Below are 14,158 nucleotides of genomic sequence, written 5' to 3'. Positions count from 1 at the left end.
GCTCACTAAATGACCTTAAGGCATTAGCTAGGGAGACGCGAATGAATATGATGGACCCCTTAGGCAACAGCCTTCAAAGCAGCGGTCTTGTTTGAAGAAAAACGTACACACAGTAGATCTGAAAGCTAATACACCACGACCGTCCTCAAGGGCTTTGCGTTTACATTAGCGATGTATTTCAGGAGGTCGTCTCTCACCGCTATGATATGAACCGAGTGGTCGGAGGCAGTTAAAACGTGTTAAAACCACAGTTAAATATACACACAGTTTCTGCCCGTTATTGATGAATGCACCTTGAAGCTCTGGGCGCTTAAATAAATGTAATCGCTCATCAGCGCACAGTCACGAGGCTGATGCAGAATTGGTCTTGCTGACGATGGAAGAAAGTGCAATTTTATCGTTTGTGGAAAGTTTTCAAAAATGCCTTTTTCAAAAGCATGACCTTCAAGCCATACATAGGATCCCTCTCTACTTAAATGCATTATACCTCTTAAACACAGGGCACTTGCGCAGTCCATCGGTACACGGGCTGACGCGGCAACGTTTAGAGACGGAGGCACAAAAGATGTGACACTCTCATATGAGTCACGGATACAAAGATGCGGGGGTTTATTTATTTAGGCGTTTACGCAAACTTTACCTGGAGGTGTCACTTCACAAAAGAACGAGTTACATTACATAAGAACTTCGAGTACATGAATACATAAAAGATACAAACAGAAACTCTGAAATAAGATAAGAATAGTAGTAAATGCACAAATCTAACCTCCTGTGATGCGGGGCAAATCACGTAATCATCCCGTGCCCAAGTCAAGGATATTAATATGTTAAGGAGTCTTCATTTTACATCAAATTTGAAGGTGTTTTATTGCGAATAAACTGGCCGAAGTGTAAAACGCGTACTCGGCTAGAATGCTTTATACAATTTTTCGACAAAACTATTGTGTCTTGCCTTGGGCAGGGGTCTGCCGAGAGTTTCTATTAGGTAATGCACCCCCCATGATGACTGTCTTGATAGCAGAAAAGGGTTCTACTGCTGCTTTCACTATACAATTGTTCCTAGTATTAACAACAGTGTTGAGAGCCGACTATACAAACAATCTTTGGTAGTCATCCCAACAAGGCCCCACACTTTTAGCGTTTCCGAGGGCATCCACTGTAGTGCAGTGCACAGGGCACGTATCAGAAGCAGAACGCAAACACACTGCGTCCATGTTGGACACACCAACTAGTTTCTGAGCTGCGGAGCACAAAGAGTATTTATTTATTTAATTTAGTAATGCGTTTTATATAGCGCGGACTGTACCCGAAGGCGTCAAGGCGCTTCACAATAGGGACAGAACTGAGACATGATTTACCCCATGCACAATGCAGCGAGAATAGATAGTCGGGGGAAGCACATCTTTTATTAGGTGTGGTATGGTTAGTCACTAGCATGGGTTTGTGATATTAACTCCTAATATTTAGAGATGAGTGGGTCACAGTAGTGTATGTTCGTTTAGGTGAAGATAATTGAAATGTTTCATGATAGTGTCTCATTTCTGTAATAGGCAGTAATGTTAAACTTGGCTAGCCACAACACTGTCAATGTTTGAAACAATGCATGAACTGACAATGATGAGCAATATAGACTCACCTTTGCAAGCAGGTCAGACAAACTGCCACAACCTCACTTAATTTTAAATTCACATGAGCATGACACGGGGCCGTCTGTAGACTCATCTGGCGAGCTCTAGACATGCCCTGGGTGACAAGGTCAACATGCACATATCAAGCGTAACGTCCGATATGCCAAACGTAGAGGTCCCGAAGCCCCAATCAGTCTGAGTATGAGTATTCACTTCAAGAGATAGTGTACACTCCACTTATATCCGTCAGGAAAATTGAGGGTATGTTGTTTTCAAATAAATGTTCCTAAATACCATAATACGTGCCCCTCAGGAGCTTGGGGTTCTTACAGGCCTCTTTCGCAGAGGTTTTCCCTCGCTCTGTACCCTAGTTTGGTCCGTATGTGTTATCCTTGCTGAGTGTTGCGTTCTCCCTCCTACTCCGGGCACTGCCTGCTCCGCCCATTCCTCCATTGCATGCCTGCCTGTGTTCACATAACAAGATGGTGGTAAGTTTGGGGTTGGGGGATCACGACTGAGAAAGCCCGTCCTCCCATGGTGGTTCTATTGAAACTCGGGCAGACTGAAGGTGCCGACTAGGCACATAGGACTTCGAGTGCCATTCCAAATTAGGCTTTATGCGCAATGCACAGACACTTGAACCTGACCCTCTGCCTAATAAGGGACCAAAGCAACTGTTTAAGCAAGGGTATGGTTGCTCCCTGGGGCTAGGACAGAGCTGTACCTCGCCGAGGTTTGTAATGGCAGGGAACACAGGGCAGGGGTGGTTTGAATCATGTCAGGTTAGTTTGGACGGTAGGTAACTAAGAGCCAAAGCGATGACTGGACTGATGAAGGGCCTAGGGCCAGTTTTACAGCTCGGCACGTATAGCATTGTGCTAACTCAAGGCTGAATGAAGTGGCTGCTATTGCAGTGGGAAGTGTCCCTGGTAATACATTGGGCGTTAATCATGGCTAAGACATGGCTTGTGCGGGCAATGTAAGACAGGCTTGTGTAATGCAGTTTTCGCCACGAAGCCAGAAACACTAATGGTTTGTGTTTGTCTATCTTTGTATCCACGGCGGGGTCCATGGCGGATAACAGCAGTGACTGGTGGACGGCAAAAGGGAAGCATACGTCAGGCACGGCGACCGCAAGCAGCGACTTCAAGTGTGGTAGCGATTGATCAAGAGAAAGAGGACACCCAAGGGCTCAAGCGGTGCTGGCAGGTGTAAGTGCTACCCATTCCCTAAGGTGGAAGTGGGAATTGTCATCCAGGTGGGGTGCTAAGGGTATACTACCACGGTTGGCCCAGGGGCAGGAGTAGTATGGACAAGGTGTCTCAAGAACTCCCCCGTGGGAAGACGGGTATTGAGATGGTTGCGCCTGTGCTTGCAGGCGCCCCCCCTTTTTTGTTAAGAATAACTCTGCGTGGAGTAAGGAGCATACTTCACCTAGGGGTGAATGATCTGGCCAAACTGGGGAGGCGCATCCTTATCGGGGAGATCATCTCCACTGCGGGGTGGGTGGCCAGGAATTGCCCGGGTTGCACAGTAGTATGGTCGCAACTTATCCCTCGGTGGCAGTGGCGAGGGGGGGACTCGGTCAGGGCGTTGAATCACTCGGTAAAGAGGATCAACACACAGTTGGACAAACTATTTTGAGCCCCCCGGTTGCAGACGATTCCACATGGGTGCATCTGGGGCGAACAGTTCTACCTGGGGATTGGAGTACACTTGACAGAGGAAGGGAACGTCCTGTGGTCTAATAATCTCTGGGCCTGGTTGGGGATTTCCTAGGTGAGCACGCCCCTGGTTTAGGTCTAGAATGGGGGAGGCCAGATCGTCGGTTAACAATGCTGGCCTGTGGCGGTAAGGTCATGACCGGTGAGCAGCTATTTTAAGGTCTGAGGGGGCGGGCATCATCCTATGGAGGTTCCCGCCCAGGGGGAGGGAGCCATTGGCCCCTCCTAGAACTTCAGGGGCAAGGTAACTGGTGCTTCAAAGGGGCGCGGGTTGGAGTAGTCACGCTTTCCTTTGGCTGGTAGCCACCCCGCGCGCGCATACTCATGACGTCACCGGATGGCGCAGAGTAAGGGCCCTCCTTTAGTGGGTAAATGGAGTTCACGGCGTGGACCGGGTAAATTACCGGGCCCGGCTGCGCATGCGCACATCTCTAGGTAAGGCGCAGCTAGTAGGACCTGACACCGGTTAGCGACCTTGCCATATGGCCAGAAATGTAGTATACAAAAATCTAGATGAGGATGTTAGATTCGGTTAGGAAACAATCTGTATTAGAGTTTCTGTTAAGGTTAGTCTCTCAAACTTGTTGACAATATTGTATCTAATGTCCTGCTGATTTTTGTATAAATCGTTTACCATGCAATTACAATTTGTTATTTTATATCTTAATAAATACGGCCGGGGGGTCTTGCGACCTCCCGCCTTCCAAAGATAACCATCTTTCATGTTCATGTGTCCGGGTGTTGGTGTGGTCAGTTGGGGAGGGGGCGGCAGCCAGTCGCTGACCATGTGATAATGGGGGGCTCTTGGCCCCCCTGCCCGCATGGCGGCGCGGCGACCGCCTCCTCCTCCATGCCTCTCGGTGGTGGGGCGTGCCCTCCCGGGCGCACCCCTCCACCGATTGGTTGGCGCCCTCCCTGACCCGGATGTCATAGTAGGACTTCCGGGTCAGGGGGGCAGGCCACAAGAGGGGCTGGGCGGGGGGCGTAGCCGCCACCCCGCCGGGCCCCTTGGGGATAAAGAAGCGGGGAGCGCCCAGGAGACCCTCTTGTTCCCTGGACGCTCCCCCACAGCGTGTCGTGCCCCGCGCTCGGGGCTTCTTGTTTTCCCACCCACCATCCCTGGAACTACAAGGTTGATGCTTTAATAGTCTGGTTTAGGGGTAATTTGCTAGGCTACTGTTACCATGTTTTCCATGCGTAAGTGAACATTATCTGGATTGTATATTATGCTGATGATACTTTCTTTAGGAATTTTTTCCCCTTTTGTAGTGAACTGTGCTGAAATATGTTTTGATGTCCAATTGTGTTTAGGCCTTTTCTCCCTTTGTAGCTATACGTTGATGCGTGATATGATCTAGCCAGTGTAGTTGTCCTTTAGCATTTTTCCCATAGGTCGTCGTATTTATTAGGTATGGGGCATGCGGTAAGGTCATGACCGGTGAGCAGCTATTTTAAGGTCTGAGGGGGCGGGCATCATCCTATGGAGGTTCCCGCCCAGGGGGAGGGAGCCATTGGCCCCTCCTAGAACTTCAGGGGCAATGTAACTGGTGCTTCAAAGGGGCGCGGATTGGAGTAGTCACGCTTTCCTTTGGCTGGTAGCCACCCCGCGCGCGCATACTCATGACGTCACCGGATGGCGCAGAGTAAGGGCCCTCCTTTAGTGGGTAAATGGAGTTCACGGCGTGGACCGGGTAAATTACCGGGCCCGGCTGCGGATGCGCACATCTCTAGGTAAGGCGCAGCTAGTAGGACCTGACACCGGTTAGCGACCTTGCCATATGGCCAGAAATGTAGTATACAAAAATCTAGATGAGGATGTTAGATTCGGTTAGGAAACAATCTGTATTAGAGTTTCTGTTAAGGTTAGTCTCTCAAACTTGTTGACAATATTGTATCTAATGTCCTGATGATTTTTGTATAAATCGTTTACCATGCAATTAAAATTTGTTATTTTATATCTTAATAAATACGGCCGGGGGGTCTTGCGACCTCCCGCCTTCCAAAGATAACCATCTTTCATGTTCATGTGTCCGGGTGTTGGTGTGGTCAGTTGGGGAGGGGGCGGCAGCCAGTCGCTGACCATGTGTTGCTTGTTGGAGATTTTGTGCTTTCTAGGTATAGTTGAGAGCTCAGCTTACAATTTTGAAGGTAATACACACACTTTGAAGGAGATGTGGTCTGGTCGAGGGAGCCTCTAGATATTTGTGATGGGATATGATATTCTGTGAAACCTACTGACACTTGATCAATTGAGCACTGGCCTAAGGATACTTTTCAGCGAAATCATATGTTACTTTAGGATGCTGATTATCGCAGAGTTGCATTTTTCAAGGTAGGGCAGAATTAAATATTTTAAGGCTATTTTATAAGGCTGTTTTAAAGTCTACTTCAGAGAGAGAAGTTTTCCTTTCACAAGGCATGGTGAGTTCAGTGTGAGATGGTTTGTTTCTTTTTTTGGATGTTCTCTCTGGTGGAGAGGTGTGGTGCAGCAGCCAGGGCAGCTGAATTCGGAGCACATGGTTCGATCCCCGTCTCCGGCGGCAGTTCAGCTCAGCACTGTGTGACTCTGGGCAATAGCTCACTGAATTTCCATGATGGCCCCCAGTGCCCTGAGACCCATGAGGGTGAGTAGTTTGCGTTTTACAAATACGAATTTACATTTATGCTTAGGTAGGTTTTAATATTGGTGTATAGGTATTCGGTGCAGCGGACCTGAAAACTCCAAGGTTTATCTCTGAAAGCCATTGCCCCAAAAACCTGTTCCTTTTCATTGTCTCTGGTGATTCACATGAACACTGCCTTCGTTGGTCAATTTCAAATAGAATACAGGCACACTGTCCAGGATCGGGGTCTGGCAATCTTTGACATAGGTAATGCTATTTCCTGATGTGATGTGTAGGGACCGTTGCATGTTGTTTGCGTATGAATGCAACTTGATTTTCTTGGCATCCAGGAGTACTCTCATGAGTGTCACATGATGGATCCTTAGGGTGTCTGCAGGTTACAGGTAAAAACAATTGATTCTTGAGAACAGGGTCACTGTGGGGTTTGATGATCAACAATGTTAAAGGCTGTGGGAGGATTTGACAAGTTAATGGGTCACGAGTAACCATTGTCAGTTATTTGGAGTTTATTTTCAACATCTCATATGGTTAATGTACTTGTGAATAAAGTCACTCTGGCAATGTATTGAACTTGCACATTCACTGATAATGGTTAGGGAAGGGACTGTGGGCATTTTCGGGGTCAGACATTCATTAAAAGCAGGTGAACACCTACAAACTTGCAAGTTTGCAAGTGTTTGCATCACTGTTGGAGGTCCTTTCATATTCTTTGAAAGAATGCATATCGTTCCGGTTAAAGATATTAGTGAGAAGGAGGGAATGATTCATTGGAAACATATTTTCCCTATTGTGAAAGAAAAATGTTGCATCACATTTACACATGCAGAATTTTCAACTTGTTTGAAAAAAATCTGCATTTGTCAATTTCTTGCTTAAGAATTTTCCAGGAAATCTACCATAGATTTCCAGGAATTGCCATAGATTTCCTGGAGAACTCTTCTGATTTTTATCTGCATGGTCCATTATGAAGTAGGCCTATACTTTGTGAGTAATAAAGCACAGGGATTATCATCCATTCTCTATTTTGGGTATAGTCTTCACCTGTATGAGTGACGATTTTAGGTTGTACAATACTTTATGTTTAGCAACTGTTTTGTGTTTCCTTCTACAGGAGATGACATACTTCTGTGGATCATCTCACTCCTAACATGTATCGCTCGGGCACTTAAGCCAGTTGTTATTCACCAATTTTAAGCACACCCGGAGACCAATAATCTCTTAAGCCTTTATCAATCAAGTTTAGACCCCGGTGGGACACTGAGACTAATCTTCTTAACATTAGAGAAGAACTGATTGCAGCATGTGACCAAGGTGCCACTATCTGCTGACCTTCTTGGACCTCTTAGCTGCCAGTGAGACCACAGACTGTCATATCTTGCTGTAAAACTGTCCACCTTAGCCCAGAAAACTGGCACCACATAGTCCTTGCTTGAGTCCTTCCTGCTAAGCCACTCCCAACAAGTGAAATTGGGACCATTTTCTCCAGAATCACAATATCCACTGTAGAGTTCCATAAAGCTCTGATCTGATACCTTTATTGTTCAACATGCATATGACACTCTCAATGCCACCTTGACCACGGGTAAGGTAGACTTTAAGTTGTCTCTGTGCCTCATCAATATCCACAGGTGCTTAAAGAACAATTCGTTTTTCCTCAGTGATGAAAACATGGAAGTCCTGTTGGACTAAGTCAACGCCTCCCTTTTTACTTTTTGTCTGAAATACTAGACATGCCCCCCCCATCAAAGCCTATCACTAAACCTTGCAAGTTGGAATTACTATTTTACAGTGACTTTTCATTCATCCCCAAACAAATGAAACCTCTAGAATTGTTTACCACCATCTCTGGCTTCTAAAGAAGGAGTTGCCCTTGCTACACTCCTTAAACTAATATTCCTGGTCATTGCAGTAGTACTGTCCAGTTTGGAATATCAAAACATAATTTACACCGTTCTTCCAAATGTGACCATTTAATGCGTTGGTGTACAAAACGTGGCCACCTAACTCAGTCTGAATTGGCAAAACCACATCATACCTACCCTAAAATCCCTCCATTGCTTCACAGTGAATGATAGATCATTCTTCAAGATCCTCTTCACTGTGCAGAAGGCACTATATGAATGTCCAATCAATTACCTCTCAAAATGGTTTACATCTTGCCTTCCGCCCAGGAACCTAGGATCCTCTACCAAAGGTTTCCTGTCAGTAAGCTGGACCAGATACAAGAAATTTGGTGGATGCCACCGAGGTGCAGCATTAACCATGCACACCGAATTCCACCTATAGGTGAGCATTTAGGTACTAAGCAAAAGCCATTGCGTTAATGCCCTTCCTGGTGCATCTGAATGTCCGAGGATATTTTCAGTTTACAGAACATGAACATATTTAGAGAACTATCTGAGGGCCTAACGTTTTTGACATTGTCTGGGTCCTGGCATTCAAGCATTTTTACTGTCATGAACGTTCAGGCTCAGATTTACATTTGAGTGTCTTTTGGATCCTAATTTATATGTCTGCTGAAGGTGCACTGAAGATGATAATTCAAATTTCTCAAGCAGTGGTCAATGATGTTGCATTATATTGAGGCCGGGCATTTGTTAATGAAAGTGGCAATGAGAGCGACTGAGTCACCAGCAAGAGATGCAAAACAGCAGTGATCCCGATGAGGCTTTATACCTGAAGAAAGTAAGGTACAAAACATTTCAAAATTGATCCCAATCAAATATGACCACTATGGGGATAGGTGGGTAATGTACATTTATAATCATGGTGCGTCTTCAAAGAGCTAGTTTATTTAATATTGGTTGGTAACTGGGGAGCCTGGGCAGTAAACTTGTCCTCTAACTTCATTTAGAGGAAGAATAAATTCCAAAGACTATCCAGTGACCTCTCAATGCTGCTAATAGAGGATGCCCAACTTTCGGTTTAAATGACCCATAATAGGTGACCCACATCATTCTCACAGCAGACTGATGAGAGGAGAAGCAAACTCCATTATTACAGAATCATATCTAACATGCCAGGATTCCTTACAATTATGGTAAAAGAATTTCATCACAAGCTGGCAGGCCGTCATATGTGTTGGAGATGTATTAACAAATTCCTACCAAGTTTCTTTACTCCAGAGAGTCAGAAGAATTTATTGATCTGGACATAGATGTATATATGCCCAGATTTTTAGTTATCTGTGGCCTGATTCACAAATTGCAGTATGAAGCTAATTAAGTAGTACTGCAGCAGTACTACTTACTTACTACAACATGCAATTCACAAATCAAGGGGTGGTAATTTCCAGCTCCATTGCTCATGTATTTGCTATGGGTAGATCACTGCACAAGCAAGCTTACTAAAGTTAACTGCTTTGGGGGCGATCACAATGTCCGTTGGAAACCCTGCCGATCGATTAGGGTTCTGCGAGTCCATAGAAAATAATGGAGACAGGGACTTAATTTAACACCAAACCACAAAAGCCTTGGAAATTCTTCACGGTAGGGAACCAGAAGCTATGGCGTCTCTAGGGTGAGCTAACATCCAATCACGAATGTTAAACACAAGAAAAGCCACCCAAGAAATTGTTTACTTGTTATTTTTAAAAATGGTTGTCCACCCCAAGTCTATCTCTGGAAACACACAAAAATGTGACACGATGTCCTCAAACACCACCAGGTGTCATGCTTCATCATAGGACTACCCTTTCTCTTCAAGAACCCTCTTTGATGCAGCCTGGGCCTACACTTAATAGTAAAGGAGGCACTTCTTCTTTACTCCTGAACCTGTGATATGAATACACTAAAAAACAATGTGATACATCAAACTACCTTTTAATTTAAGTGAGATATCACTGTGTGTTAAAAACCAGTATAGAGACTAGGGGAACCAATACCCCAACACCCCTCAAACCCTCAACATGTTTCTGCCTCTTGGCTCAAAAGAGTCTGTGGCATTCGTCAGGATGGAATACAAGTATACAAGATCATTTTGTGACATACACTCCTCTCAGTACCATTATAAATCAAGGCTGACTATGTCATCCCTCACACAAACACAGAACATGCACTTTTGCATGCACAAACTATGAATGTGTCACTGCACTCGTGTATCGCATGTTCCAAACGGAAATGATGTGAGACCAGCTCACATCTCTCTTACCCTAAATGTGGGTCATCTGGACCCCATGGAGGAAGGGCTCTGGAACCCCTGTAGTCACACACTGCGTAGACAGGGAGTCATAATAACCGTCACCATTGTAGCCTCCTTATTACAAAGTTAAACAAGGAAATTAGTGCGAAAGACTTCTCCCTCTACTACCCCCTTACTACTCCAAGGTGCATCTCTTGTGGATCACCTAGTGCTGCTGGATCCTTTCTCTCGGAGAGTAGAAGAGGTTTTTTATGTCCCACTAAGCGCCCAACTGAGTGGTGGTTCCCCTCTGATGAGATCAACTGTGTTTCCATTTCTTTATTCTAATTACATGTTCGCTGTCAGCAGGTCTCCCTCATTGAATATAATGCCCAGCTACTGATGGTTAAGCTACAGCAGCTGCACATGGTAACCCAGCTGCCAGTTGCAAATTTCCTAGCAGGTGCAGTGCACCAATCACCTTTGCCTTTGTCCAATTTACATTGAAGCAGCATGCCCATGTAATACACAGAAGGGTTTGAGTCTTGACCCAAGAGGCAATGGTAGCCCCGTTTCACAACCATAAACAAAAATTCCTTTTTGTTTGTATTTTTTCCTAAACAAATACGGGACTCATAAAATACTACAATTCCTATGATTCAGTATTTTGCCTTCAGGCAGTGTAAATCCATGGCAGGCATGCACAGTGTTACCAGGGTTGGATTAGGAACCAAAACCGGCCCTGGCAACGTGCTTGGGTGCCAGAACCCCCCCCCCCCCGCCTCCCCACCCCGCAACACCCCCCCCCCCCCCCTCTCCTGGCGATAGCGCTGAGCTGTTTGCCAGGGCCGGTATTGGTCGAATTCGTTACAGGGCGAATATTGCAGCAATGGCCCTGTAACAAAAACGGCCCCGAGGGCCCAAAATCAGCCCTCACCCTGGCGGCTCACCAGGGAAACGCCCGGTGCCCGATACGGCCAGTCCGCCCTGAGTGTTACGCCTTCAATTAAGCTTTCACAGTACTAATGGGTATCCCTACCGGTAGAGAAGGACACGCCCACATTGCTGCTAGCAGCCCGACAGCCAACGCATGTCACTTCACTATAGATGGGACACAGGTGCAATATCTGTCTACCTAATTCCTTTTAAAGTTCACAGGATGCCTCGTTTACGGTTTTCAACTTTTCATGTAACTTTATTTGTTAAATATAACCTTTCAAACTGTTTGTCTCAGCAACTCCATATCTTTGAGTAATCTGACAATTCAGAGGTGTCCTTGGCATATTTTGCTTGGAGGCCGAGTGTGCATTGAGAGTAGGAAGACAAGAGCACAAGAGTCTGGCTTTTAAGAACCAGTGACAGGAAAATGATTCAGAACTGCAAACAACCACATCCTGGTCTTCATCTTGGGTGCACCACAAAGGGAGACGCACATGTAACTCTTTCCTATAAATTTTCAGTGTGTGGTTTTTGTGAAGGCGTTTAACAATTACTGAAGTCAGCATTTTTGCAGAATGTTGCCAAGCGGAAGTGACAATATTGAGGCCATAACAGGAGTTCAAATCTGTTTCAAAGGCTGAAAAATCTAAGTGAGTGAATATGGATGTCATTTAGGTGTCGCTAGGGGTCGCAGTGGTGACCCCTAGCTTGCCCCTTGCTACCCCTGGCACTGCCTTTGTGACTCCTGGCCTCAGAGGTGGCAAAATCAGTGCCAAGAACACAGGGGTGTCTCACATTATCAGATTCATGCTTTAACCTTGTTTTCTGCTAATTTGTATTAACTATAGTGATTAATAATGTATTATTCACTATTAGTGTAATACAAAGGGAAGCTGTAAGATCTGTACCTTCACTGGCTTCTTAGATAAGAAAAATAAATACATGGTTTTAATGTGAGCTGTTTGCGTGCATGTGCTTGAGAGTGAGTTTGGGTGGGGTGGTGTATATATGTGAGAGCATGTATGTTTGTATAGGGGATCGTGGATGTGTGTGCATGTCAAAATGAGTAAATGAGTAAGTATATGTGAGCCAGAGTAAAAGTGAGTGAAAGATTCAGGCTGAAAGTGAGTGCACAAGAGTAGGTGAAAATGAATGAGTGCAAGTCAGTGCTAATGATAGAATGAGTGTGAATAAGTGAATGTAAGTAAGCATGTATTGTTATGATTGCAGATCCGCTGTTGGACTGGTCATGCTTATAGCAGCACCCTTGACAAAGTGTTGGCACTGGAATTGCATATGGGATACCTTTGGCAAAATGCTACTGCTAGCACTCTCTAGGTACATTTTGGCATGGAGCACCAATGAAAAAATGTCAGCACTGGCCTCCTGGAGGAAATTCTTGGGATAATTGGCACTTGTGGCAAATTACTTGTGATGGCGCATTGTAGGAAATTCTTGACATACGGGTAAACAACAGTGGCAGGGTCATGGGGCCATCCATGACAAAATGTGGTCCTTGACATATTAGAAAGAGACGCAGTATTAGGAAAATTCTGGCATTGGCATGTCATGTTTTGGCAAAAGGGGTTACCATGGCAAAATGCTGGTCCTGGAAATGGAGGTAATTTTTAACGTAAGGGAACACCCATAGGACATTTAAAAAACGTAATTGGGTGACCCCATGGGGACTGTCAGATTTCAGTAGCTTGGCACATCATGAAAGGACTTGAATATTTAGTGAGTGTTTTTTAGAGCCTATGACTTTTTAGCAAATTTATTTGAAAATTTGAATTAAAATGCACTAGTAAAGCCCATGTTTTCAAAATGTTTTACTCTTTGTTCTCCCTTGAGGAATTTATAATATTAATTATGCAATTATGTGACTTCAGCAATGTTAATGATTGTGATTTCATACGGATTAAGGTTATGTGACATCACTTCTTGGGACAATGCAGGGTCAAAGTTCATAGGATATCACTTCCTCTGACATCATTAAGGTCAAAGGGTATATGATGTCACTTCTGCTACCCCTGGCATTTTGGTAAATTGGCGTCCAAGTGAATGATGCTGGGCATTCCTGGATTTGGATTAATTGATAAAGTTAAAGGTATCATCTGCAGTTCAGAAAATGAGGGAGGTCCAGGAAGCTATTCCTGAGCCAGATCTGGCAGGCCCCAGTGTAATATGCTGAATTTGTCCCAGGATAGTCTGCTGACACCAGGACACATTCAGAAGCATACATGCGCGTTGTCTTATTTCCATGCCAAGATGCAACATTCAAGTGGTCAAGGGACGTTCTTATTTTCATTTCCAGTTAGGCCCAAAACTAAATCTGCCATCATCCCTCCTTTTGTTCAAGTATGATCCTACATATGAGCCATTTGGAGCCTGGTACTGGATGGCAAGGAAATGGAAGGAAATAAGGGCACATAGCTTGTTATCACTTCACAGTTCAGAAAAACGCAGTAGCCAGATTTCTGCCTTTGTTCAACCTCTCCATTCATGCAATACCCATGAACTGACTGAATGTCGGAAAGCATAGACATCCTAAACAGACAGGACAAGATGGCGGCTGACTGATCACCAAGAGTGAGCTGCCCAGTGCCCTGCTCTCACCCCTGAGAAAACCCCCACTTGTGCAGAGTTATTGAAGGGCAAGCAAACAAGTATAATGCCTGAACTTGAATAGACACCTAATACTGTGATGCACAGGGCTGATTATTCATACCTGCTCGGGCGCAGCACTTCGGCGTGGCGGTGAGGCTTGCGGTGGCTGGAGCAGCGTGCTATTCTCTTTATCGGAGACACCATAGGCTTGGTGGTCAGCGCCCACGGGAAGCTACTGCAGGTTGTGGGTATGGCCCCTAAGGCAAATAGATTGGCAAAGTGTGTTACGAAGGACCCAGGAGGAACTGCGGCGGGTCGCGTTATCCGTCACGGCAATGTTCCTGGGAAAGTGGAAGACGCTGATCCAAAGCCCGCCAAGGAGCGGATCGCAGATGTGCGGACCGGCTGCCAAATCATCTACGAACACCGTGCTGGACAGCCTCTTTTCTCAGAGGTGTTCTCTGGGGGTGCAGCGGTGAGCAAGGCTTCTCTACCTGCACCTCAGGTGGCCGCTTCA

The 14,158-nt window shown here is 45.4% G+C and overlaps 1 protein-coding gene across 1 annotated transcript in view; it reads right to left on the bottom strand.

Annotated features, from left to right (window-relative positions):
- The window catches only part of TNFSF8 (TNF superfamily member 8), a 49,112-nt gene that overhangs the window by 11,534 nt on the left and 23,420 nt on the right, over nt 1–14,158 (bottom strand). The gene's annotated exons all lie outside the window — the stretch shown is intronic.

This window comes from Lissotriton helveticus, chromosome 5_1, assembly GCF_964261635.1.
Source record: "Lissotriton helveticus chromosome 5_1, aLisHel1.1, whole genome shotgun sequence".
In the NCBI taxonomy this organism is placed as follows: domain Eukaryota; kingdom Metazoa; phylum Chordata; class Amphibia; order Caudata; family Salamandridae; genus Lissotriton; species Lissotriton helveticus.
Note: the sequence above shows the minus strand (reverse complement) of the source record. Positions and strands in the feature narration are given on the sequence as shown.